Genomic DNA, 26,012 nt, shown 5'->3' with positions numbered 1-26,012 from the left:
GGGAAATCTTCTGAAATCATCAATCATCCAGAGTTTAAACAGCAGGTTCCGAGCATAATTAGTGACAACCTTTTTTTTAAAAAAAATGATTCCTATGTCTTTATCGTCTCCAGATGCCAGTTGACAATACCAGAACTAAGTGTTGTATGACGATTTCACGTGAAGTCATATACAATGAGGAGAAAATAGCTAGTGTATGCTAAGATGGTATATTCCAGATTCCAACTAGTCCAGTATGCGATCAGTTCAATTTTCGTAGTAGTTATAGATATATAGTACATAGATAGTATACTGTATACTAGTATTTGGCAGCTATGATGAAAATAGTCCAGTTTGCTATCAAAAGTGACTGATTTCTTGAACGAAACCTTTGTAAAGCAGGAATCAGGTCTATTGAACTAGTTGTTAGATCAATTATTCTTAACTGTTAATAGAAAAAAAAATAACGAAAGTAGAGAGGATGTGTGATCTAAAAGGGAGACGATGATTAAAGGAAATGAATGATGATGGAAGAATTGGTAGAATGTTAATGTGGGAGGAAACGAGAGTAACCAGAGAAAACCCACGAACACAATGTTATCCATCACAAACTTACTTGACCGGTGATTGAACAAGTGACCGCATGCACCAGAGGTAAGCACTCTACCACGGCACTGAGCCGCCATGCTCAACCCTTAGTGACAGTTTCCGGTAGAATTCAAATTACCAGAGCGGAGCGGAGCAATCTATTTATAAATACAAAAACAGTTCAGTCTGTGAGTAACGCTAATATGCAAACTGAAAAACATTTGAGACTTGTGAGTTGCATAAACATTAGGCGAAAATATTTCAATATTCTTAATCCTTACAAAAGTAAGAGCCTCATCCCGTCAGTCATGCTTATTTCTAATAGTTCTAGATTAATAATTGGCACTAGCTGCGCTCTGTCCTAGCTGCTGCCAAGAGATGTCGCTTGCGTGCAGGAAATGTGCAAACTCGCTGAAGCTTTTTTTTGTGGGAGAAGATAGTTAGTACATAAAATCCTTGACATGACATAGTATGCCTTCTAAGGTTGACACACATATTCCTGGCAGTGACATTCAGATTGTTACGAGTGACAGTGACAGTGATAGTAACAGTAACAAATGTATTCCTTGTAAATCAGTAAATACAATAAATACTATGGTAATATGTTCATAACTTGATTTGAACATTTCCACATTATGATAATTGTATATGTATGTATATCTGGTGTTCTAACATTTTAATACTGTCTCGAGGCAAGTATGTCTGGAAATAACTTTTTTCCTGTATGTTCAGCATTAATGATTTATTTCTTTTTCAGCACACTAGTAACAGATTTTAAAAATAATAACAATAATAATGAATAAATGGAAAACAAAAGCAGCTCGAAACAAGGCCAATTTCCCTGTATGATTCATTCATGTGTTATGCACTGTGAGTTCTTTATTACAGGGTTGTTATGTCCGAAAAGCATTAAAAAATCGGTTTTTTTTTTCGTTTCTTCCTGTGGCAAAAATTCCCCTTCTCTCTCTCTGTCTATCTGGTCAGGTTTTGTGAATATGACTCAGCAATTTGGAAGTTAATCTCTTCTCTATACGATTACTTGCTCTTTTTTCTTAAATTTTACGATATAGCTTCTATTTCTGTCGACAGGAAGAACCAAAAGTAGATGATGCATTTTTTTTATTAAAAAAAGGAAACTTTGGAAGGTTGTTTCAAGAACATGCGTTATTTTTTTCTTTACTCGGTAAATTTTCTTTTTCTCTCTCTTTTTAATACTGTTTGTTTTCGTGATGTTACTATGGAAACTGTGGCAAGAGTTTTTTTTTTATTTTTTATTTTTTTAATGACGGTCAAACAGAACGAGAACAAACATGTTAATGATTTGTTGATAAGCAGAGCTTCCAAATTTGTTTCATCAAACAGTTTCAATGTCAGTTTTTTTTTTTCATTAATTTCTTTTATTTTCAGAAAAATAAACATATCAGTTTTCATCTAGTAACGTTTTACAGATATACGCACCAGAAAATTTAAGCCTCAGCTTATGACTGTAAAAAAAAGATGTCATTTATTGGCTCTTACAAGGAAAAGGCAGACTTTGGTAAGTGAACTTCGGGGCCATTTTTTGCGAGTTCGTAGTGCACATTAAAAGAATTAATACTGCAAACTGAGAGAGTGCAATGGCCAAAAATAACGGAGAAAAACTCGCTCCATATATTGTACGACGCACACATTTACCAAGTGTCGGCCTGGCAAAGTGAGGAAAATCTTTGACTCATAAGTAAAGGGTTTCGGGTTCAATTCCTGTTCGAATCATATATCTTTTTTTTTCTACAACCAATAAAGTACCGATAGCCATTTGCAACTATAAGTAAAATATTAATTCATTATATTTTTATAATGAATAAAACAATAGAATTTTCCAAATCACTTGTAAAATCTTTCAATGTTCCATGTAAACTACGGTAGGAACAAAATTTAATCTATTCCGTAAATATTATTGTTACCGCAGTCGTTGTGTAAAAAATGTTCTTGACGCTTCGTGTCTACATCTGTAGACAATAATTCGCAAACTGTCAACACATGTAGACACAAAGCGTCAAGAACATTTATTACACAACGACTGTCGTAACCAGAAGCGTATTTAAGGGGGGCGCTTCCGGGCTTAACTCCCCCGAAATGTTATTTACTACAAAAAATAAATGAATATCTTGGAGAATTTTCACATTTCCAGGACTAAAGTTGGCAAAGCTACCCCGAAATAAAATCGTAAATACGCCACTGGTCGTAACCATAATATAACTCGTGATATCAGTATATTTACGGAATAGATTAAATTTTGTTTGCCAGTTAACATGGAACATTGAAAGATTTTACAAGTGATTTGAAAATTTCTATTGTTTTGTTCATTATAAACATACGGTGAATTAATATTTTACTTATAACAAATGCCTACTTTATTGGTTGAAGCAAAAAATGTATGACTCGAACAGGAATCGAATCCTGGGCACTTTACACATAAGTTACAGATTTTACCCATTCTGCCACACCGTCACTTGGTAAATTCGTGCGTCGTACGATATATGCGGCGAGTAGAAAACTTTAAGACGGTTTTTCTCCGTTATTTTTGGCCATTGCGTTCTCCCAGTTTGTAATATTAACTCTTTAAATGTGCACTACCACCTCGAAAAAAAAATGGCCCCGAAGTTCACTTACCAAACTCTGCCTTCTCTTTGTTAGTATTTCAAGCACTTTGTGAAGATCTGGTATCTATCACAATAACAAGTCAGATTGTATTCCATGAAATGATATTTCAAATAGATTGTGCGTTACTCCCTGGATTATATGCGTTATTCTTAGGAGTATGTGTCACTGTTAAAAGTATGTATGCCACTGCTAGGACTATTGTGTTATTGTTATGGCTATTGTATCACTGTTAGGACTATCATGTCACACTTAAGAGTATGTGTCACTGTTAGGACTATTGTGTCACTATTAAAACTGTGTGTGTTGCTGTTAGGACTATTGTGTTGCTGTTACGACTCTTATCTTACTGTTAGGACTATTGTATCACAGGTAAGAGTATGTGTCACTGTTAGGACTATTGTGTCACTATTAAAAGTGAGTGTGTTGCTGTTAGGACTATTGTGTCACGGGTAAGAGTATGAATGTCACAGTTAAAAATGTGTGTGTAGCTGTTAGGAGTATTGTATTACTGTTAATACTTTTGTGTCACTTTTAGGACTACTGTGTCACTTGTAACAGTGTGTGTGTGTTACTGTTAGGATTATTGTGTCGCTAAGAAAAAATATGTATCCCTGTTAGGACTGTTATCTTACTATTAGGGCTAATGTGACGCTGTCAGACTATTGTATCACTTGTAATAATATGCGTGTCACTGTTAGCACTATTATGTCACTGGTAAGAGTATGTGTGTCACAGTGATGATTATGAATGTCACTGTTAGGACTACGTGCGTCAATATTATGGAAAATGAAACAACAATAAATACAATCTGTTACTTGAATAGGTATATATTTATTTACAGTACATATCGTATATTTCTGAATCCAAGACTACCCTTTATTTTTTTTTCAAACAAAGTATTAGACAAATACATTTTATAACAAAAACTGAAAATATTTTCAGAACTTACTGTAAAACTACAATAAAAATGCAATCAGATACGGATCTCCCTTAGTCTTCCTCATTGGAAAGTTTACAGGCCAAGTCTTTTGGCGAGGAAGAGAGTAAAGTTAGAGCTTAAAGGAAGCTTGTAACTCTGTTCAGTAAAGAAAAACTCCACATCATAATTTGCGTGGCAAAAGCAAGACCACATAAGATTTTCGGACATGAAATTAAGGTAAAAAATGCTCGTCTTGGATTCAGAAATATGTGGTAAGTAAATAAATAATTTATTCTAGCAAGATTTAAAAAAAAAAAATCAAACAACGTCAGTACATCAGATTGAGCAACGAACATCATACGTTTTCAAGCCAATAACATTCTGTTTTCTCGACTTTTTCGAAAACTACACATCAGAGTTTAATACGTCATTTTATTCATCTCGATGTGATCTATCAATTGACATAATGTATCTCACTTTTGGAAATATTATTATAATTAAACACAACTAAAAGTTTTAGAATTAATCGCAAGTTTGTTAAATTAGATTCAATGGTAAATTCATAATAAAAATGTGTACATAAACAAATCAGGTAAATTTTATGTGAAGCATTGCCTTGTAAGTATGTATTATCTTGGATTTATGTATGTAAGTATGTATTATATAGGTAATCTTGTAAGTATGTATTATATAGGTATAGATAGATAGGTAGATATAGAATATAGATATATATAGATATTTATAATTCGTTGCTCCGATTGCATTTAAACCTTACATGATAGGCAAAATGTTAGACAATCAGCCAACCTATGATTTCCCAATGTTGATGGTCAAGTTACAGAACCTTTCATGTGAAGTAAAACTGAAGGACAATGTAGGATGGAGAAGTAATAAGCAATGGTAGAACAATATTTATAATATAACTCTTGATATTAGTCTCGGAAATGTATTATTAAAAATAGTAGTAGTAGTATTCTGTGATAGATTCTGAGAATAATAAAAGTGTTTTTCTCCTGAGGTTCCGATCTTCAAATGTCTTACACTTTTCTGGAAATTCAGCTTTCTCTATTAATCCCCAACATTTTCTTCTATTTCTCAAGACATCGACCAGTTGTTTTCTTCTATTTCCTATTCCTCGCTTTTCTTTCATCTTTCCTTGTATAGTTATAAAAAAAAAACATTTCTTTGCTAGATGTGTCCAATATAATTGGCCTTTCTACAAAAGATGTTGCCTAAAAGCAATATTTTTTTCTCTCTTACTTGTTTTAGAACATTTTCATTTGTTACTCTCTTCATCCATTTTGTCTTTTCCCTCTTCCTCCAACACCATGTTTCGAAGCTTCCTGAATATTTTCTTTTGTAATTTTCTTAATGCTCAAGTCCGCGAACCATGCAATCTAATACTCCATATATAGCACTTGTATTCTTCCTTATTCCAAAGTTAAGCCTGGTAGTTTCGACTGATATTTTCTTGTTGAATGCCTCTCTGGATACGACAATTCTTGGCTTGTTTCCTTTTGTGCAGTAAGCGTCTCGTCAAAATATTTTCAAGATATTTCAAGTAAGCCTCTTTAAGTTTTGTTCTGTTCTGACCCGCAAGGGATATTCTCATGACTTTGGACTTTTCGATGTCGATTTCTATTCCATATTATTTCCCAGTGCCAATTATTCTATCTATTGTCTCTTGTAATCCTTCTTCGGTTACAGCTACAATAACCGTGTCATCCGCATAGCTTACCTTATTGATTGTCAACCCTCCAATCTTGAAATCTCCAACTTCCATCAATGCTTCCTTCATTAAGTATTCGTTGAATAATTTGGGTGACATATCATATTCTTATTTGACTACCCTGATAATTACCACACTAATGTTTTTTTTTCCTTGATTCAAATGCAACTTCACTTTTTTCCTGTGATATGTCACTAATCCGTTACTAAAGAGTCACTATCTGTTCAAGTATTTCTACTTCATTGTCATCATGGTCAGTTGTTGGTAGTTTTCTTACTCTCGAGAATTTAGAGGTAAGGAAACTAAAAGTCTGAACCGAGATAGACTGGTTTCGTTGAACAGATATTTGTAGTGCTTCGTGAAAAAGGTTGTGATGCAGATATTAGGCGGGCGTTATAGCAATTGGTCGGAAAGAGGAATTTATGTCATTTATCTCATATTATGTCTATGGCCATATTATGTCTATTCTTAAATTCCGTCTCATCTGATTTTAAATTACGAGTGTGACATAAGACACAATTTTGGAATAAACATACTTCTAATAAAAGTAACTGTTTTATTTTGGGATTCAGAAAGCATCCGTGGCAGTGTTTCTTTCAGACCTGATTTTTGGGGGCACTGCACCCCCCGGAGCTCTAAGAGTGCCCCCCGGCGCAGACCAAAATAATAGTCTATACTATAACAATAAATAGAATAGTATTAGTACTGCCTCCCCCGGAACATTGTTTCTGAAAGAAACACTGATCCATGGCAACCCGGTAATATAGGGGAGACCGGGGCTGGTTGGCGAACTTTTCATTCTTCATTTTTTTTTCCTGAACAGATAGTGCACTGTATTACAATGTAATGGACCTGTATGAAAAGACCAAGGTTACCTTTGATAAATCCAATTTTTGTTTGTGTTTTGTTGCTTACGGTCTTCGAGAAATATTTTTTTCTTTTTTTTAAAATGAAGTACGCCAACCAACCCCTAGTACGGGGCTGGTTGGCTGCTATTGAGCGGCTAGTTGGCATACTTTTAAAATATATTTCTCGGAAACCGTACGCAACAAAACACAAACAAAATTTGGATTTATCAGTAATAAACATTGCAATGAAGTAAGCTATTTGTTTGAATTCTGAAATGGCTTTTATTCACAACATTAAAAAAAATATCAGCATTATGAAATATGAAAACTTCCTTTCATTCTAGATTGGTTGTCATGACATCGAAAGCTACAAGATTATCAAACCACATCAGTTTTAATAGGATGTGATGTAGGCTAATTCTTCATATTATTTCAAAATGTAATTAAAATAACTTGGCTTACAAGAAACGCAATTTATTTCCTGCTGTTCACAAAGTAGCTAAGAGAAATTAAGATAATCTTTAACTGAATTATTGAGATATGCAGTTTATTTCCTACTTTTCACAAAGAAAGAGAAAGCAATAGCTAGGCCTATATTTTTGCAACAAAAGAGAATATACAAATTATGCTTGACACTGAGAATTAGACCTATTCAGAAAATTCAGAGTCACAGTTATGGCATGTGTAAAATGGCGAATCATCTGTGCACTCTACATGCGCCCATGCTCTGCAAGACACACACTAGATCTAATTATCGCCTGGACGGCTGTTGATATATGCATCCAAGCACACAATGCAGAAATCTTCCTTTTCATCAGATCCTTTTTTTCTGGTTCTTTCTGGATGTCTAGCTTACTTCTGGATGTCTTCTTTTGTTTTTCTTTCTTCCCAAAAAGATTCTTTTTTGCTTCAGTGGAAGAAGCAATAGCTCTGGTTTGCCTTGACTTTGCTGGACTCTCAGCGAGGGCATCCTTTACAGGCTTGTTGAATAAGATAGCCTATGTTTTCTTCTTGGATTTAGCACGAGCTTCTTTCCTGGCGCCAGCTTTCGTAAATGGTCCAAATTCAACCAAAAACAATAGTTCTTGTGTTGGCACTAACACAAACATATGTACCAAATTTCAACTAAATTGATTCAATTTTACGGGAGTTATCGTTTGCGAAATATTCATGAACAGACACACACATACAAAAATGTCAAGCCAGATATGGTTTTCATTTGCGTTTCAGAGGTAGTAGAGCCGAAATAAATTACCTCGATTTCGAAATTTTGACAGTAATCCAATACGTGCATGTTATTCTATAAAATAGAAGTAAAATATTGATAGAACTGTAAACAACATAGCATTAAACAAACAATGTAACAATAAAAATAAAAGAACATAAAATTACATACGGGGTTGTTTGGTGCACTTGCCAACCTGCCCCAAATGCTATACGCCAACTAACCCCAAGCACATGTTGTGCAACAAAGTCGTAATTACTCCTCAATTATTTGGCATTTACGCTTTGTTGTTTAGATATTCAATAAAACGAAGTTCAGATCTAACTAATGCTATATTACTTACCTCTGTACTCCAAGAAGTGATGATTTTGCGATGTTATAACTGAGAACTGAAAAAAAAAAACTTCAGATTGGCAACTACACACTTTATCTAATAGACCCCCCCTTATACGTAAGTTACAAATTCTGTATGAAGGTGGCAACAGCACCCACACGTCACCCTTTTATGGTAGCAGCTACAGCGCATTATGTTAATTAATGGAGGAGTTATAAGCAGTTCGCCAACCAGCCCTGGTCTCCCTACAGTAGGTGTAACTTTAAATTAGTCAATCTTACTCATGCCTTACACCAACAAGAACAAACGTTCACAATATATGCAAATTATTGTGTTTATTATTCCAAAATAAAAATAATAATAACGTAAATATTTCAGGAAAATGTATTAATTTTATTTTCGTGAAATATATTTTTGGGAGACACTATAAAGGGGAAGATGTACTGGGTATTTCCTCGGTTGCTCGGTGGGCCAATCCATCCCTGAGCTGAACTGAATGTCGTCATGGGCTTGTTTAGTCCTGAAGTAGTCATAGTTGTTTAATCAAACGATTCTTACTGAAATATTAATAGAATTGTTGCTTGCCAAATTTTCCGATGATTCAGACTTTTACGTGATCCATTTTGTGACAAGGCAGTTGTCTCGCTGTTAACGTCTCAATTTGGCCCTCACTCAATCAATAAAAACAAGGATAAAGGAAAATATGCAGAATAAAAATTGGCATTTAAAGAAAACAACGATATAAAAAGTTAACAGTCGTGAATTTATTCGATACTAGCAGCGTTCACCCCGCTTCGCTGCGGTCACCCCGGAACGCAATAAACTTTGTTACTTAGATAATTTTTACTTTTTCGCTTTCAAGTGATATGATAAAAACCATAGAAGATTGCAGTAAATCTTAACATTATATCGCCTGTCATTTATGTTAACCCGCCCCGCTTCGCTGCGGTCATCCCGGTGCTGGCATATTGTAAAAGTGTCTGTAAAAATAAGCAAATCAATTAAAAAATTTTAAACAGAAGATTCAAGCTATTTTCCGCTGTATATCGCCTGTCATTTATGTTAACCCGCCGATCCTCACGGTCATGCGGGTTGCATATAAATACGTTTATTTTTACCTATGATGAACTAATAACAAAGGATTTGTACGTTATGGACACCTGAATGGTCAATTATCTCAAGACACTGGTAATTAAAAATTAAAGTGATATGATAAAAACCATCTAGGGTCCAAATCCTAATAACCCCCCAAAAATGAAAGAAATTGGTTCAGCCGTATTAGCGTGATGAGCGGACAAAATTTTGTACGTTCTCTTTTATATATATAGATTCTAAAACTTATGTGAAGTCGAAAGAATATATACTCTTCATATTGACAGATGTCTCTGATTTTAATACTTTCAGAAGTTGTAGTAATGTGATTTTAAGCAATAATTTACTACGAAAGATCAAGTCTAGATTAGAGATGGAAAACTATTTGCAAGAAATGTCATGCCTTTTCTAATACATACAGATGTTTTTAAAACTCCACAAATTAATTATCTTTCGTTCAGTGTAACATTCCTAAATTTCAGTTCTTAAATGATTACACTTAGCAGAACATCACTGCACTGAAATGGAATATATTTCGGAAAAATATCGGTCAAAATGGTCATAATATATTAATGTTCAAAAGAAGCTATTTGTTTCAGTGTTGCCAGATGTACTGATTTTGCAGGAGCTCTCCTGCTTTTTCTACGCTTTACTGATCTACTGCGAAAGAAAATGAAAAGTGAACAATCTCCTGCTTTTTCCTTACTTCGAGAAGTTAAACAAATATATTATTATTAATATTGAATTTTCAATGTTTCCTCACATAAAAAGATTAAATTTCTCTGTTATAATACACAAAGCTCTGTAGAGCGTATAGTTATAGAGGTTTACTGAATATAATATGAATCCAAAGAATACAACTGTACGTCATCTTCTATATGCATTATGGTTAGCGTTTTTATGACTTTCTGTAAGATTTACAAGTAAGTGTTGTTTAGATTGGGACTTGGGTTGGAAGAGTGGCTCAGATCGTTTCTCCACGATCGTCAGCAAGAAATCGTCACGTGTGACTGTACCATATAGTTACGTTATTGCTGCGTGCATGAAAAGACATTTTCCCACTCCACATTGCTCTTTCACTACGTTTTACTTCACACATGTGTGTATCAAATAATATTAATATGAATCGGGACTTTTCCCCTTCATTTGCTCAAGTAATTCATCGGAAATTAATTCTGGACTGCTTGTTTTGACTACTGCCCCCTTAATAATGGCAAATTTTATTGTCCCCCCCCCGTCCAGATTTCCATTCAAACTCCACCACTGTATGTGTCTACTGCTTTCTCCTGTTTTTTTATCTTCGAATCTCCTGCTTTTCCAACTGACTGATCTGGCAACACTGATTTGTTTATTAACTGTTGACAAATGAAGTGTTGAACTTTATCACTAAGAAAACAGTAACACTGTCAAGTAATATTTGCAACTTATTTGCTCAATGTAAAATACTGTAAATAGAAAGTACTGTAAATTTGTAGCTATCGTAATTTACCACCTAATGTTCGTCTTTAAAGTAATTGTTCTGAATAAAAATAATTCCAGAGTACTAAAATACACTATCACCAAACTTACTTATTCCTCTAACTCTTAAGGTTAATTTGGGTGGCAGAGTAGGTCAGTGGTAAAGCAGTCTCATCTCTTACGCGTAGGGTCACTGTTTCGATCCCAAGCCAAGTACGTTTGTGATGGACATCGTGTCCGTGGGTTTTTCCGGGGTACTTTCGCTCTTCCCACATCCTAATTCCCCTGATTCTTCCATCACTATTCGCTTGCCTTCACCGTCCGTCAATTTAGCTTATAGAGTATAATCGTGGGACGTTAATTTGAAAGATTTCATTTCATGGTAAGACTCATATTGTGAGGATGAGCAATCTGCGACAAGAATAACAAACACGTGCGCTGTTGCATATAGATATGGTTATTTTAGTGCAATGAAAATTGAAAGAGGAATAAAATACGAAATATTAAAATTTTGAGAGGCCTAGAAAAGAGGAAGTAAAGCTAGTACAAGGGGTAAGAGATAGAGGTGTGAGCTAATACATGACATTATGCGGTTTGGCGTTCAGTTGCAAAACCCTTGAGATGAACCAAGTTTTACCTTCAGTGCTAAGAAAGTTTCCGCCAGGAAATCAAGAAAGCCAGCAAACACGATTACAAGGGACAGTTGGAGGTACGAAAGATGAACAACAATGTACAGGAATGAAAGATGATGCTTTCTCCTTCCAAAAATCCTCATGACCCCAATCTATCAGAATGACGTGCCTTGTTTGTTTCAAGCCAAATCGAACCAGGTGTGGAATTACAAGAGAAAAGTGTCCAGAGAATCTCTCCAGTTCTCAGTTCATGACATGCAGCAGTGAACCTTTTACAGGTCCTAGGACCTGCAAAGTAATGGCTATTGCTTTTGAAGTACATGATGTCACCTTCATTACTCTACTTCTGTTAGGATGGGCGGATAGGTGGGCGGTCGCCCTCTTCCGCCCACCCTTAATGCCGTCCCAGATAGCTCAGAACGAAAATAACAATAGAATAAATCCATTTTTCATGGTTCCGTGATTTTCAACAAAATAAAGAACTATACAAATTGTTAGAGAAAAGAATATACATGTAGGTATTTCTTCCTATCAACAATAGGCGAAATGATATGAAGATTATACCTTCGAGTTCTGGTTCGGATTTTAGCAAATTCTGTTTCGAGAATAATACAGGGTGAGCACAGAAACAGTCCCATGTTTCAAATTACTGTAAATTTAATGTGCGAAGGAATATTTTGCTGAAATTTTGAACAGTGATACATAAACTCAAAAAGTTTTTGTAGCAATAATTGAAATCACAAACACTCGGTGTGCGCGCCACCTGTAACGCTGGAAATATCGAGGCGATAATCTAGCTCCAACCACAAGTTGTGAAGCATATCCGGTGTGATGGAGTTGACAGCATCACTGATGCGTTCTTGCAGATCGTTAGTGGAGGTGCATACACTTTGTCCTTCACCAATCTCCACAGAAAGAATTCACAAACAGTGAGGTCAGGTGATCTTGGAGGCCACTTGCAAAGAACTTGATAGTAGTAGTAGAAAATGGATCGATCTGGAACAACCTGGAACAACATAGAACAACCTAGGACAACTCACAAGCCCCTGGGAAATTGAGCACCTTACACCGTGAGCCCACGGTCTTTTACGACCTCCATTTTAGGGGTGAATTTATTCCCTTTTATGACCACTTTTTAGGGGTGTATTCGTTCTCTTTTACGAGCACATTTTAGGGGGTGATCTCGTTCCCTTTTATGAGCATATTTTCCAACCCCTATTAACACATAGCAGAACATCAGACTACGTAACATAACGAACATACAGCAGAGCAGATTGAACTCGTTCCCTTTTATGAACACTTTTTCAGGGGTGAACTCGTTCTCTTTTATGAGCACATTTTAAGGGTGAACTCGTTTCCTTTTATGAGCACTTTTTCAACCCCTATTTTAATTACGAACACATAGAAGAGCAGATAACACATAAGAGTACGTAACACACAGCAGAGCAGATAACACATAAGAGTACGTAACATAACAAGGGTGTACTCGTTCTCTTTTATGAGCATATTTTTCAACCCCTATTTTAACATAGGAGATAACACATAAGATTACGAACACATAGCAAAGCAGATAACACACAAGACTACGTAACACACAGCAGAGCAGATAACACATAAGAGTACGTAACATAACAAGGGTGTACTCGTTCTCTTTTATGAGCATATTTTTCAACCCCTATTTTAACATAAGATTACGAACACATAGAGGAGCACATAAGAGTACGTAACATAGCAAGGGTGTACTCGTTCCCTTTTATGAGCATATTTTCCAACCCCTATTCTGAACATAACAGATAACACATAGAAGAGCAGATAACACATAGCAGATAACATATAAGATTACGAACACATATAAGAGCAGAAGACTACATAACATAGCAGGCCTCCATTTTAAGGGTGAACTCGTTCTCTTTTATGAGCATATTTTTCAACCCCTATTTTAACATAATAGAAATGACATAAGAATACGTAACATAGCAGATAACTCATTCCAACACTTACTTTAACATAACGAGCAAAGATTACAATCGAACACCCACGGTCTACAGATAATCATTTTAGAGGGTGTACTTTGATGACCATTTTTTCCACCCCTAATTGAAATTACATAGCAGAGCAGATAATACATAAGATTCGTTCCCTTCTATGAACACTTTTTAGGGGGTGTACTCGTTCCCTTTTATGATTACTTTTTCAACCCCTATTTGAACATTTTAACATAGCAGAAATTTATGAACACATTCTCCACCCTTATTTTAACGTAGCACTGATTTCGTTCCCAACCCTTAATTTAACATAGAAGAAATGACACAAGCATGTCCCCAAACTACTGACCATCGTGAACAAAGGTCAAACTCGAAAACGAAACAACATATCGAGGTGCTGTTTCCACATTTAGCAATTGGTCATCAACTACTGACCATCAAGGTCAAAGATCAAAACTCGAAAACGAAGCAACGTATTGAGGTGGTGTTTCCACATCTACATGTCTCAAAATTAGTGGCCATCGAGGTCAAAGGTCAAAATACTTAAAACCCAATAACTCGAAAACGAAGCCACACATTGAAGTGGTGTTTCCACATTTAGTAATTGCTCATCAACTGCTACAAGTTCCAAAATACTGATCATCGAAGTCAAAGGTCGACATACTTAAAACCCAATAACTCGAAAACGGAGCCACACATTGAAGTGCTGTTTCCACATTTAGTAACTGGTCATCAGGTACTACATGTCCCAAAATTAGTGGTCATCGAGGTCAAAGGTCAAAATACTTAAAACCTAATAACTCGAAAACGGAACCACATATTGAGATGTTGTTTCCATATTTAGTAATTGGTTACCAACTACAAGTTTCAAAATAATGACCATCGAATTCAAAGGTCAAAATACTTAAAACCTAATAACTCAGAAACGGAGCCACATATTGAGGTGCTGTTTCCACATTTAGTAATCGGCCACCAACTACTACAAGTTCCAAAATAATGATCATCGAGGTCAAAGGTCAACATACTTAAAGCCTAATAACACAAAAACTGAGACACATATTGAAGTGCTGTTTCCAAATCTAGTAACTGGTCATCAACTACTACAAGTTCCAAAATACTGATCATCGAGGTCAAAGGTCAACATACTTAAAACCTAATAACTCGACAACTGAGACACATATTGAAGTGCTGTTTCCAAATCTAGTAACTGGTCATCAACTACTACAAGTTTCAAAATAATGACCATCGAGGTCAAAGGTCAACATACTTAAAACCTAATAACTCGAAAACGGAGCCACATATTGAGATGGTGTTTCCAAATTTAGTAATTGGTCATCAACTACTACAAGTTCTAAAAGCACTGACCATCGAGGTTAAAGGTCAAATATTTAAGCTTTAATAACTTTAAACAAAGCCTGTGTGACCTATTCAGTTTTGTACCAAGCAGAGAGAAGTGAAGAATGAATAAATATGACTGGCTTACTTCGAGAAAGAAAGCAACGATATACATTTTAACTAGCTGCGTATTTTAAATCATTTTGTACTATTTAAATAAACAATCGGATAAATTTAACCGGCTCAGAAGTTCAATACTATTTTGTACTCTTGAGTGAGCTTTCCAATTTTGTAGCAAGAAGGACAATTTTTAAAACTAACTCAGAATTTCATTTCATTTTGTAATACTCAAATTTGGATGGAGTGTTTAGTTTTGTACGAACCAGAAACATTTGATTGGATTATTTCCTTATGTACCAACTGGAAAAAGTGAAGGGCCATTATTCAAATAAACGAAGGAATAGAGTATTTAGTTTTGTACCAACTAGAAAAAAAGAAGTGAAGTATGAATAAAATTTAGGTGGACTATTTTCTTTTGTACCAACTGGAAAAGAGAAGAAGAGCTACTTTAACTAGCTCATTATGTACTGTTTAAGGAAACGAAAATTGACTATTTAACTAGCTCAGAATTTATGTAAGAATAATTTCGATGTTCTACTTTTTATACCAACGAGAAAAAATGAACTAGCTGAATATTTAAATATACGAAAGAATAAATTTAAGTTACCTATTCAATTTTGTACCAATGAGAAATGGCATTTTAACTGGCTCAGCAAAAGGCGAAGAAGGACTATTTTATATAATTTTACTCCTCAAATAAACAATGGAGTATTTAGTTTTGCACCATTTTGGAGTATTCAAATAAACAAAGGACTTATAATTTGTGTCAACTCTAAAATCAATTAAACGAAGTAATGCATTTGAGTGAGCTATTTAATTTGAAAAACCGAAGTTGAGTATTTTAAACCATTTTGTATTATTTCAACAAACAAAAGGAATAAGCAAAAAAAAGGATCATTTTATATCATTTTAAACTAGTCTAATAAACGAAGGCGTAAATATGAGTGAGCTATTTAATTTTGTAGCAACCAAAGGATTTTCACGAAAGAACAAAATTGTACTAATCAGAAAAAGCGAAGAAAACCCATTTTAACTAACTGAGAATTTCTGTACCTTTTTGTTAAATTTGAGTGGTCAGAAAAATCGAAGAAGGTCCAATTTAGCTAACTCAGAATTTATATACCTTTATACTAGCCCAATGAACGAAAGAACAAGTTTGGGTGTTCTACTTTTCCATTTTAACTTGCTGAGTATTTTATACCATTTTGTACTACTCAAATAAACGAAAGAAAAAGCGAAAAAAGACCTTTTTAACTAGCGCAGAATTTCTGTAACGCAAAAATTAATTTGGATGGAGTAACAAGAAAGAAAGCAAAGATATGCCATATTAACTATTTAAATAAACGGAGGGATAAATTTAAGTGATCTATTCCATTTTGTACCAAGGAGAAATGCCATTTTTATCTAACTTAGAATTTCTAGTGCATGTTGTATTATTTAAACAAAACGAAGGGCTAAATTTGAGAAAGCGAACATGAACCATTTTACTCAAATTTGGATGGAGTATTTAGCTTTGTATGAACCAGAAAAAAAGTAAAGAAGAACCATTTTAACTAACTCAGATCTTTATACCATTTTGTACCAATCAGAAGAAAATCAAAGAAGGGTCATTTTAACTAGCCAAGCAGAAAAAAGGAAAGAATTTACACTTTATACTAACCAGAAAAGGAGAAGAAGGATCAGCATTCTATACTTTTTGTGCCATTTATTGGGGTGTCCTTTTTCTTTTTTTACCAACGAGAACCATTTTTAACTGACTTAGAATTTTATACCTTTTTGAAAAATTTGTATCAAATCGAAAAAAGCAAAGAAATACCATTTTAAATAGCTCAGCATGTTATAGCTTTTTGTGTTTTTGGTCTAACCAATTTCTTGACCATGTTGTACTATTTAAACAAACAAAGGAATAAATTGGTGTGACCTATTCACTTTTGTTACAAGCAGAAAAAATGGTAACTAGCCTTTTTGTGCTATTAAATTTGAGTGACCTATTGAAGAATGAATAAATTTTGTTTGTAATTAAAAAAGCGGAGAAGGTCTACTTTCTGTACCAACCATAGAAAACAAATTTGTTTGACCTATTCACTTTTATAGCAAGCAGAAAAAGCACGAAAAAAGGGAAGAAGGTTCATTATAACAAGCTAGGTATTTTTATACCATTTTGTATTACGGGTGGTCTATTTCATTTGTGTAACAATCAGAAGAAAAGCTCAGAATGTTATACCTTTGTGATGCTACATTTTGTATTATTTTTGTGTCATCCAGAGAACAATTTAAATTGACTCTCCCGTCACTAAGTAAGGCTTATAAAATATTTCAACGTAAGATTTAACAAATCAGAATTGCGTCATAATTGTGTAGAACAGACTCCATAGTAATTTGCGTACTAAAGGAAAAAAGAAGAAAGAGCATACTTGACCATTTTGAATCACAGCAGAAGAAGAGATTATATCAAAGTAAGAGAAGTTTTCAAAGTTCCATGTTGCTGCGGATATTTAACATTTGTCTGCTAGTATAGTGAGGGTCCTAAGGTATTGCCTATTGCTCGACGATTCAATTATTTTTAGACTTTCCTTCCTCGTCTAAGTCAAAAAGACAAATATATATTTTTGCATTTATGTATTTTATTATAATGGAATATAAGTTTATGGAGTATATTTGGAAAATAATAGGACATACATCATGATGTTATATTGCCTTGAAATATATTATTAAACACGGAGAATGCATAGAATGTTTTTATTGTAGATATATAAAATTATTTATTTGATTGGTTTTTGCTGAAGAGCAGAAAAATGACTAGCATAGAAATTGTTTATGTTTCACCTAGAGAAAAAGAAATTCAGCGTGAAAACGAGAAACCTATACTGTTAATTCACCCGTCTGACCCCGATTTGCCAGATGAATTACGTGATAAAGTGAGAATCATATATCCAACACAAGAACTAGAAGAAGTGTATTATTTTAGACGCTATAATAGATATAATGATGACAGTGTTTCAAATATTACCTGTTTTGAAGTGGAAGCTAATGAGTGCGGGTGTACTAGTGAAAGTATTAGTCATACATGTGTTATACAATTATTTAATGAGTATACACCAAATTCAGTATTATTATGTGAAGCATGTTCTAAACATAATGAGAATGAAAAAGATCACAACTGTTTGCTGCAGTATGATTACGAATTATTTCAAAAGGTGTGGACAATCTTAATAAAATGTGAAATGAGAGAGAAAATCTATAAACTTTATATAAAGAATCATTTTAAAGGTTGTAATATTAAGAACACTTACACTTTGGAGAAAAAATTTAATCTGGTATATGAATACATTACAGAGTGTGATTACTATATCAACAAAATAGTAGAAATGTTTTTAGAGAAAGATAAACAATTATTTAATTCTGTAAATGAACACTGAGCCCACTGTAGCATATGCATTTGATTGTGTAAGAATAGAAGAACTTGAACTGTTAAATGGATCAATTTGTAATGTTGTAATATTAAGAATTTAATAGATTACAAACATTGGACTCTGGCAACTGAATTGTCAGTGAGAGTCAATTTAAATTGTTCTCTGGATGACACAAAAATAATACAAAATGTAGCATCACAAACGTATAACATTCTGAAAAATGGTTCTCGTTGGTAAAAAAAGAAATAGGACACCCCAATAAATGCTTCGTTTTCGAGTTTTGATCTTTGACCTTGATGGTCAGTAGTTGATGACCAATTGCTAAATGTGGAAACAGCACCTCGATATGTTGTTTCGTTTTCGAGTTTGACCTTTGTTCACGATGGTCAGTAGTTTGGGGACATGCTTGTGTCATTTCTTCTATGTTAAATTAAGGGTTGGGAACGAAATCAGTGCTACGTTAAAATAAGGGTGGAGAATGTGTTCATAAATTTCTGCTATGTTAAAATGTTCAAATAGGGGTTGAAAAAGTAATCATAAAAGGGAACGAGTACACCCCCTAAAAAGTGTTCATAGAAGGGAACGAATCTTATGTATTATCTGCTCTGCTATGTAATTTCAATTAGGGGTGGAAAAAATGGTCATCAAAGTACACCCTCTAAAATGATTATCTGTAGACCGTGGGTGTTCGATTGTAATCTTTGCTCGTTATGTTAAAGTAAGTGTTGGAATGAGTTATCTGCTATGTTACGTATTCTTATGTCATTTCTATTATGTTAAAATAGGGGTTGAAAAATATGCTCATAAAAGAGAACGAGTTCACCCTTAAAATGGAGGCCTGCTATGTTATGTAGTCTTCTGCTCTTATATGTGTTCGTAATCTTATATGTTATCTGCTATGTGTTATCTGCTCTTCTATGTGTTATCTGTTATGTTCAGAATAGGGATTGGAAAATATGCTCATAAAAGGGAACGAGTACACCCTTGCTATGTTACATACTCTTATGTGCTCTTCTATGTGTTCGTAATCTTATGTTAAAATAGGGGTTGAAAAATATGCTCATAAAAGAGAACGAGTACACCCTTGTTATGTTACGTACTCTTATGTGTTATCTGCTCTGCTGTGTGTTACGTAGTCTTGTGTGTTATCTGCTTTGCTATGTGTTCGTAATCTTATGTGTTATCTCCTATGTTAAAATAGGGGTTGAAAAATATGCTCATAAAAGAGAACGAGTACACCCTTGTTATGTTACGTACTCTTATGTGTTATCTGCTCTGCTGTGTGTTACGTACTCTTATGTGTTATCTGCTCTTCTATGTGTTCGTAATTAAAATAGGGGTTGAAAAAGTGCTCATAAAAGGAAACGAGTTCACCCTTAAAATGTGCTCATAAAAGAGAACGAGTTCACCCCTGAAAAAGTGTTCATAAAAGGGAACGAGTTCAATCTACTCTGCTGTATCTTCGTTATGTTACGTAGTCTGATGTTCTGCTATGTGTTAATAGGGGTTGGAAAATATGCTCATAAAAGGGAACGAGATCACCCCCTAAAATGTGCTCGTAAAAGAGAACGAATATACCCCTAAAAAGTGGTCATAAAAGGGAATAAATTCACCCCTAAAATGGAGGTCGTAAAAGACCGTGGGCTCACGGTGTAAGGTGCTCAATTTCCCAGGGGCTTGTGAGTTGTCCTAGGTTGTTCTATGTTGTTCCAGGTTGTTCCAGATCGATCCATTTTCTACTACTCTTGATCATTGACTCCAGAGCGCCCTATCCATCGGTTTGGGAGGTTCTCGTTTAGAAACCTGCGTACAGCACGATGCCAGTGTGGCGGCGCTCCATCTTGTTGTAGAACAAAGTCGTCTATCTCTGCATTACTAAGTTGCGGAATCAACCAGTTACGTAGCAATGCTAAATAACTTTCACCTGTAATTGTTTGTTCCTGAAAGAAGAACGGGCCGTGCACCCGACGCTCTGATACTGCACAAACAACATTGATTTTCGGTGAGTCACGTTCTACTACATTTACAGTTGCATGAGGATTCTGGGTTCCCTATCCTTACATTGTGTCTATTCACCTTTCCACTTAAGTGAAATGTCGCCTCATCGCTGAAAATAATCTTCGTCAGAAAGTTTTCGTAGTCCTCCATGAAATTTTGCATAGTCTCGCAGAACTCACGGCGCTTTACCTTGTCTTGTGGGTATAACTTCTGAACCAACTGCAGTCGGTACGGGTAACACCGCAAACGCTTGCGTAAGATCTTGCTTACTGTTGTTTGTGGCATCTGCAACTCTCTGCTAGCTTTACGTGTAGACTTCTGTGGGCTGTGTACGAAGGCTTCTCTTACGCGCTCCAGTTTCCTCGGAGACTGGACGTCGCCCTGAATGTCCTTTTCTTTTATCACAAATGCACCCCGTCTCAATGAACGTTCTATGCCACTTCACAATGGATTTGTGTGTCGGTGGATCAGCATTAAATTGTCGTTTGAAATCACGCTGCACTCTCACAAAACTGCTTGTTTTTGCAAATTGTAAAACGCACCAGCTTCGTTGTTGTGGGGTAAATGCCATTTTCGATGTTACTGCCCTCTAGCTCCCCTGGTCAGAACAAGGATTCTGAAAAGATAGATGGGAAAATACTTTGAGTTTACTGAACTCTGTACAAAATTTCATATAAATATTCAATTAAATGTTAATTATATGGTACTTTAAAATCAGGTACTGTTTCTGTGCTCACCCTGAATAACTAGTTTACTTTCCCATTGCATCTTATTAATTGATAATTGATAAAATTATGTAGTTGAGTCTTAGCTACAGTATTTGATGCAAAATAACGTAATCTAAGAAACTTAATTATAATTTTCATTTTCTGATTAATTTATTTTGCAGATAATAAAAAAACTGTAAATTAGGGTTGTTAAATTTAACGGCCTTGAGGTTGCTCCAAAAGGGATTTTATTAAAAATTAGCTAAACTTTTACCATTTTCCATTTACTCATTCTTACAATCAAAAGTAAATACTGAAATGTGACTTGCCACAATTATAGGTAGCGTTGTTTCACACGGTAAAGGTACATCTGAATAATTTTCAGTTTTACCGTCTGAATAAATTTAGAAGTCGCTAAATTAGCAAAAAGATTCAAATATATATGAAGTATATATATTCCTGAAAAAGTTTAGTAACATCTTTCTGTGCTTATTTTACAGATACACATTGAAGATAACCATTGCATGAGCCACCCAACAATTTCCCAGCTTGTGAGGAAAGTATCATCAGTCTGCTCGTCGCCTGATATATGTGATTAATTCTTATTCCTGATGGTTTGAGAACAGTTCAAGTTCAATTTCATCAAATGGCTAGTTTTCCTAGAGTTGTAGGATATATTGACTGTACCTATATTCCAAAAAGAAATCCTCGCAGGGAAAGCAGTGAAACATTTAGAAACAAGAAATGCATCTTTAGTGTTAATATACAAGTGGTGAGTGGCCCAAATAAAATGGATGACAGAAGATATTACTCCAGAAGAAATAATGGAAATGATTAGCTGTTCGTTCTGAGCTGAAACGTTTATTTCGAAAAATGTAGTATAATGTTCTGTTAGGTGCTTTTATATTTTTTTTCAGTTGTGTGTGTTTAAAATGAGAATCTAATAACTTTTACAACGAAAATTCAATATGTCCCAGTGCTAAGTGAAGTAGTATATATAGTATCGTTGGGACGTGGAAGAAAAACAAATCAGTTTATTCTAAAATTTCAGTATTTCAATATTCTGTTCAATATTTTTCGTATTAGTTGTGTATGTGTGTTAGTGTGTAATATGAAGGTGAAATGAGCATAACAGTCAATCTCTTTTTCTTTTCTAATAGAAGTTTCAAAGTATACTGAAAGGTTTCGAGTTTTATATTAAAAGCTGCAAAGGTATAACAATAAATTGTTATAATCAAAAGGTTACTTGATACTTCAAACATATCCGAACCAACACGTTTTTAATGTGTGTGCTTATATGTTGGGTGGGTGTGCTTGTGTGTGCGCTAATAGGTGGAAAGTAGTAGTAGGCCGGCGAGGGGCTATCCAAAATTATCTTTTATTATTATGATGTTGCATCAAATCGTTACTTTTAAATATAATATTTAGAAGATAATAATGTTTTAATGCTTAAATAAGAAAACTAAGCTTACAATATAACCGGCTATTCAAAATGATCTTAGATTTAATGAAAGAAATATAGTTTTCTACGACTGCGTAAAAAACTGGTTTTCTACATGACGTACATTACTAGTAAATTACGCGTAATTTATGTAAAATACATAACAAGTAAATTACCTTGCCAACCCTGTCAGCGACGTACAGTAAGTATAATAAAGGAGACAATGATGAGCCTTGTGGTACACCAGATTGCAACAAGATAGGATGAGATAGCGTTCCATTGATTGAGATGTAAGCTAGTCGTCCTATTAAGAAGGAGTGTATAAAGCGGATGTACGAAGTTGGCAGGAGGTGGTTACGAAGTTTATATAGTAACCTAGGGTGACAAACTTTGTTAAAAGCCTTTTCCAAATCAAATGTTACAAGGCAAGAAGGAAAACCTGTATTATATTGATTGTAAATAGCTGTGGTGAGACGGAATAATTTTTGTTGAGTACTAAAATTTGGTCGAAATCCAGCTTGGTGTATTGGAAGAAGATTATGTGAGTGAAGATGGTCGTGCATGCGACGGACATGAATTCTTTCCAAGATTTTACAGAGACAATTAGTGAGGTGAATAGGACGATAGGATGTGACTTCTGATGGAGATTTCTTTGGTTTAGGAAAGAGAAACACTTTTTGAGTATTTCCAGTCGAGTGGAATATATCCAGTTCTCAGAATAAAGGTATAGATGGTGCTAAGAAAGAGTAGAAAAGAGTGAGGCGCTTGTCTGATGAGTACATATGTAATAGAGTCTAATCCTGGTGCAGTATTGCGTTTACCTCTAAATGTATTACCAACAGTTTCGGGGTGAATCGGCATGGTTAGAGGATTATTTGGTTCTAAATCATGATCAGCAGACGGGCGAAAGGAAATAGAAGCTGCATCGGTATGTCGGTTTATAGTTGCTTGCAAGCTATCTGGTGTATGCCAACTGGGTAGAGGTGTAAATATATCTTGAAAATAGGAAGCAAAAATAGTAGCCTTTTCTGAATCCGTAAGGACTGCTTGATGATTATGAACAATAGAGTAAGGCGTACGCGATACTCTACCGGTTAATTGATGGAACTTGCGCCAATATTTTGTAGAATGTGTTTCATTAGATATGTTGCAAGTTTTAATCCAGTGCGTCTCTTAAACGCAGCGATATAATTATGAGTGATTCTTAGGTATTGGCGATGAAGTCGAAGCGCTTCAAGGTTATCCGTAGCGGGATATTCACGGAAAGCTCTTCGGGATGCTGAATAAGACCCCTAAGTGTTGTTAAATATTGCGGAGGTAACTTAGGTTTGTGTAGCTGAACTTCGATTGTTGGAATGGAACGTAGTGCTGCGTCTTGAAGGGCTGTAGTAAGTGCAGTGATTGTTCGATCAAATTCATATTGCGTACTAGGCATTGTAAGTGTAGTTACTGGAATGTCTAAATCGGTGCGATATTGTTCCCATTTGCCCTTTGGTAGCAGTAGACCTTCTGAGTAGAAGGCTTCGGCTGAGTGTTGGGAGAACAATGAAGTTCGACTTTGATTGGGACATGGTCACTAGCTACGGAGTCAAGTACAGATATATGAATGGACTGAGATAGTGAAGATGAAGTTATGACTACATCAGAAGTAGTGCGACTGATATGACGTGTAGATTTTGGTAACGTATGAAATTCAGATCGTGTTTCATTCCGAACAAAATCGAGAAAGTTGTCTTTGTCACGTTGGGAGCGACTATGAAAAATGAGGTCGTCCATGATAATGTAATGTCGGAAGTTGGTATCAATATAGCGGAAGAAATCAAAGCTGAAAGCTCTGCCTGGACGATAGTAAATAGTAACAAACGTAACTGCTTTGCCTCTAAAATCAATTGTCGTGATGTTATGTTCAGGAAGGTGAAGAGCAGGTGGGACAGTAACTGTACGATAAGGAAGACTTTGCCGAATACCAATTGCTGTGCCTCCGTAGAGACGTTGTCCAGTTGGAGCGCCGTGTCGAAGTAAGTGATACTTCGGTATATAGGATGATAAATATGGCGCAAGGTAAGTTTCATTAAGAGCAAATGCGGCAATTTGTTGTACCTGGAGGAGCTGTGTAAAGAGCAGTTGGTGCGTCAACAGTGGTCTATGTTAAGGAAAAGTAAATTGTAACTCATAATGAAGGTGAATATAAGTCCGTAGGCAGAATTGTCTATATTAAACATAAACTTCAAGTGGTTGGATTTGAAAATGAACTGTCGGTCCGGAATAAGTTGCATGGAGTTGTAGCTTAAACAACAGTTTGGCTGCGTGCATGATTTGAGTTAGAATATGGTTGCGGAGAAATGGATGGATGCTCTGTAGAGAAATAGTGAGGAAGTGGAGAAAATCTTCGACAGTAACTGGATGACGTAACGAATTAGCTAGTGGAGTTGGTGCATCGACTGAACGTATTGGAACAACGAGTTCAGGCTTATCTTTACATTTATAGCTGTACGTTGGGTGACGTTCAGAACAGCGATCACATCATGGGGGTTCTTGAAGGTTTGGGCAGTTTTTGGTAGGATGTTCGCGGGAACAATAACCACAATTGATGTTGTTTGTGCATTTAGCTGTCGGGTGTGAATTATACTGTTGGCATTTCTCGCATCGAACAGGCAGAGGTACTGGCGTGCGAGATGGCACTAGTACGAGATAAGTTGGCCCCTGTTTGTTCTTGATCCTAATACAACGCTTTATAGGTACCTCTTCCTGGGGAAGCTCAGCAAGATCAGGTTCTACACCACGAATAACTACGGACATAGGAGGTCGCCGTGGTGGAGGAGGAGTTTTGCGTGTACTCGGTTGTAAAGTAAGAATCTTTGCTTTCGTCAAAAAATGTCATAAGTTGCCTTGTTACGAACATGCGTGGCGAAATTTGGGTTGCTGGATTTCAAAATTATGCCTCGGCGTGTCTTAACAATTTCACGGATCTCAGGACGAGGGACGTACCTGACTAATTGCTGGAAGACAGCACGAACAGTGTCATACTTCGGATCTAACTGGTATTGCTGCTGTTGATTATTGGCAGTAGTGGGTGCCCAATCCATAGAATGGCTAGCAGCTGTATTCTAATTTACATTGGGAGTAATTCGTTACTTCTTTGGATCTAGGGCTTGTTCGCCATCAGAGAAAGATTAAGAACGAATCCGATATCCTTTAGTGATGCAATCAGCGTAAGTAAACGAAGGAGTAGTGTTACGGTCTGAACGAGGTGTTCCCGTAACAATCCGTCGTTGTGTCTTTTGGCGACCGTTAGGCCCGATGTTGAGTGGTGGAGGTTGTAATCCTAAATCCTGACCGAGATTCGTGGGTCCATTAACCTTGCCAATGACTGTCACCATGATAGAATAGCCGAGGGCCGAAGCCCAGATGAAGATGAAGAAAATTAAAAAGATGTTAGATGAAGCTCAAAATACAAGACATTCTCCGAAAGTGAAAACTTTCGTCAGACCCCTAAGTGTTGTAATTGTGCTATGCTCGCAAGTACGTATGCTATACTTGGTCCTCGCTGGCACAGTAACTGACAC

This window comes from Thermobia domestica, chromosome 1, assembly GCF_964235325.1.
Source record: "Thermobia domestica chromosome 1, izTheDome1.hap1.1, whole genome shotgun sequence".
Taxonomy (NCBI): domain Eukaryota; kingdom Metazoa; phylum Arthropoda; class Insecta; order Zygentoma; family Lepismatidae; genus Thermobia; species Thermobia domestica.
The sequence above is the reverse complement of the archived record's forward strand: the minus strand, read 5'-3'. Positions refer to the sequence as shown.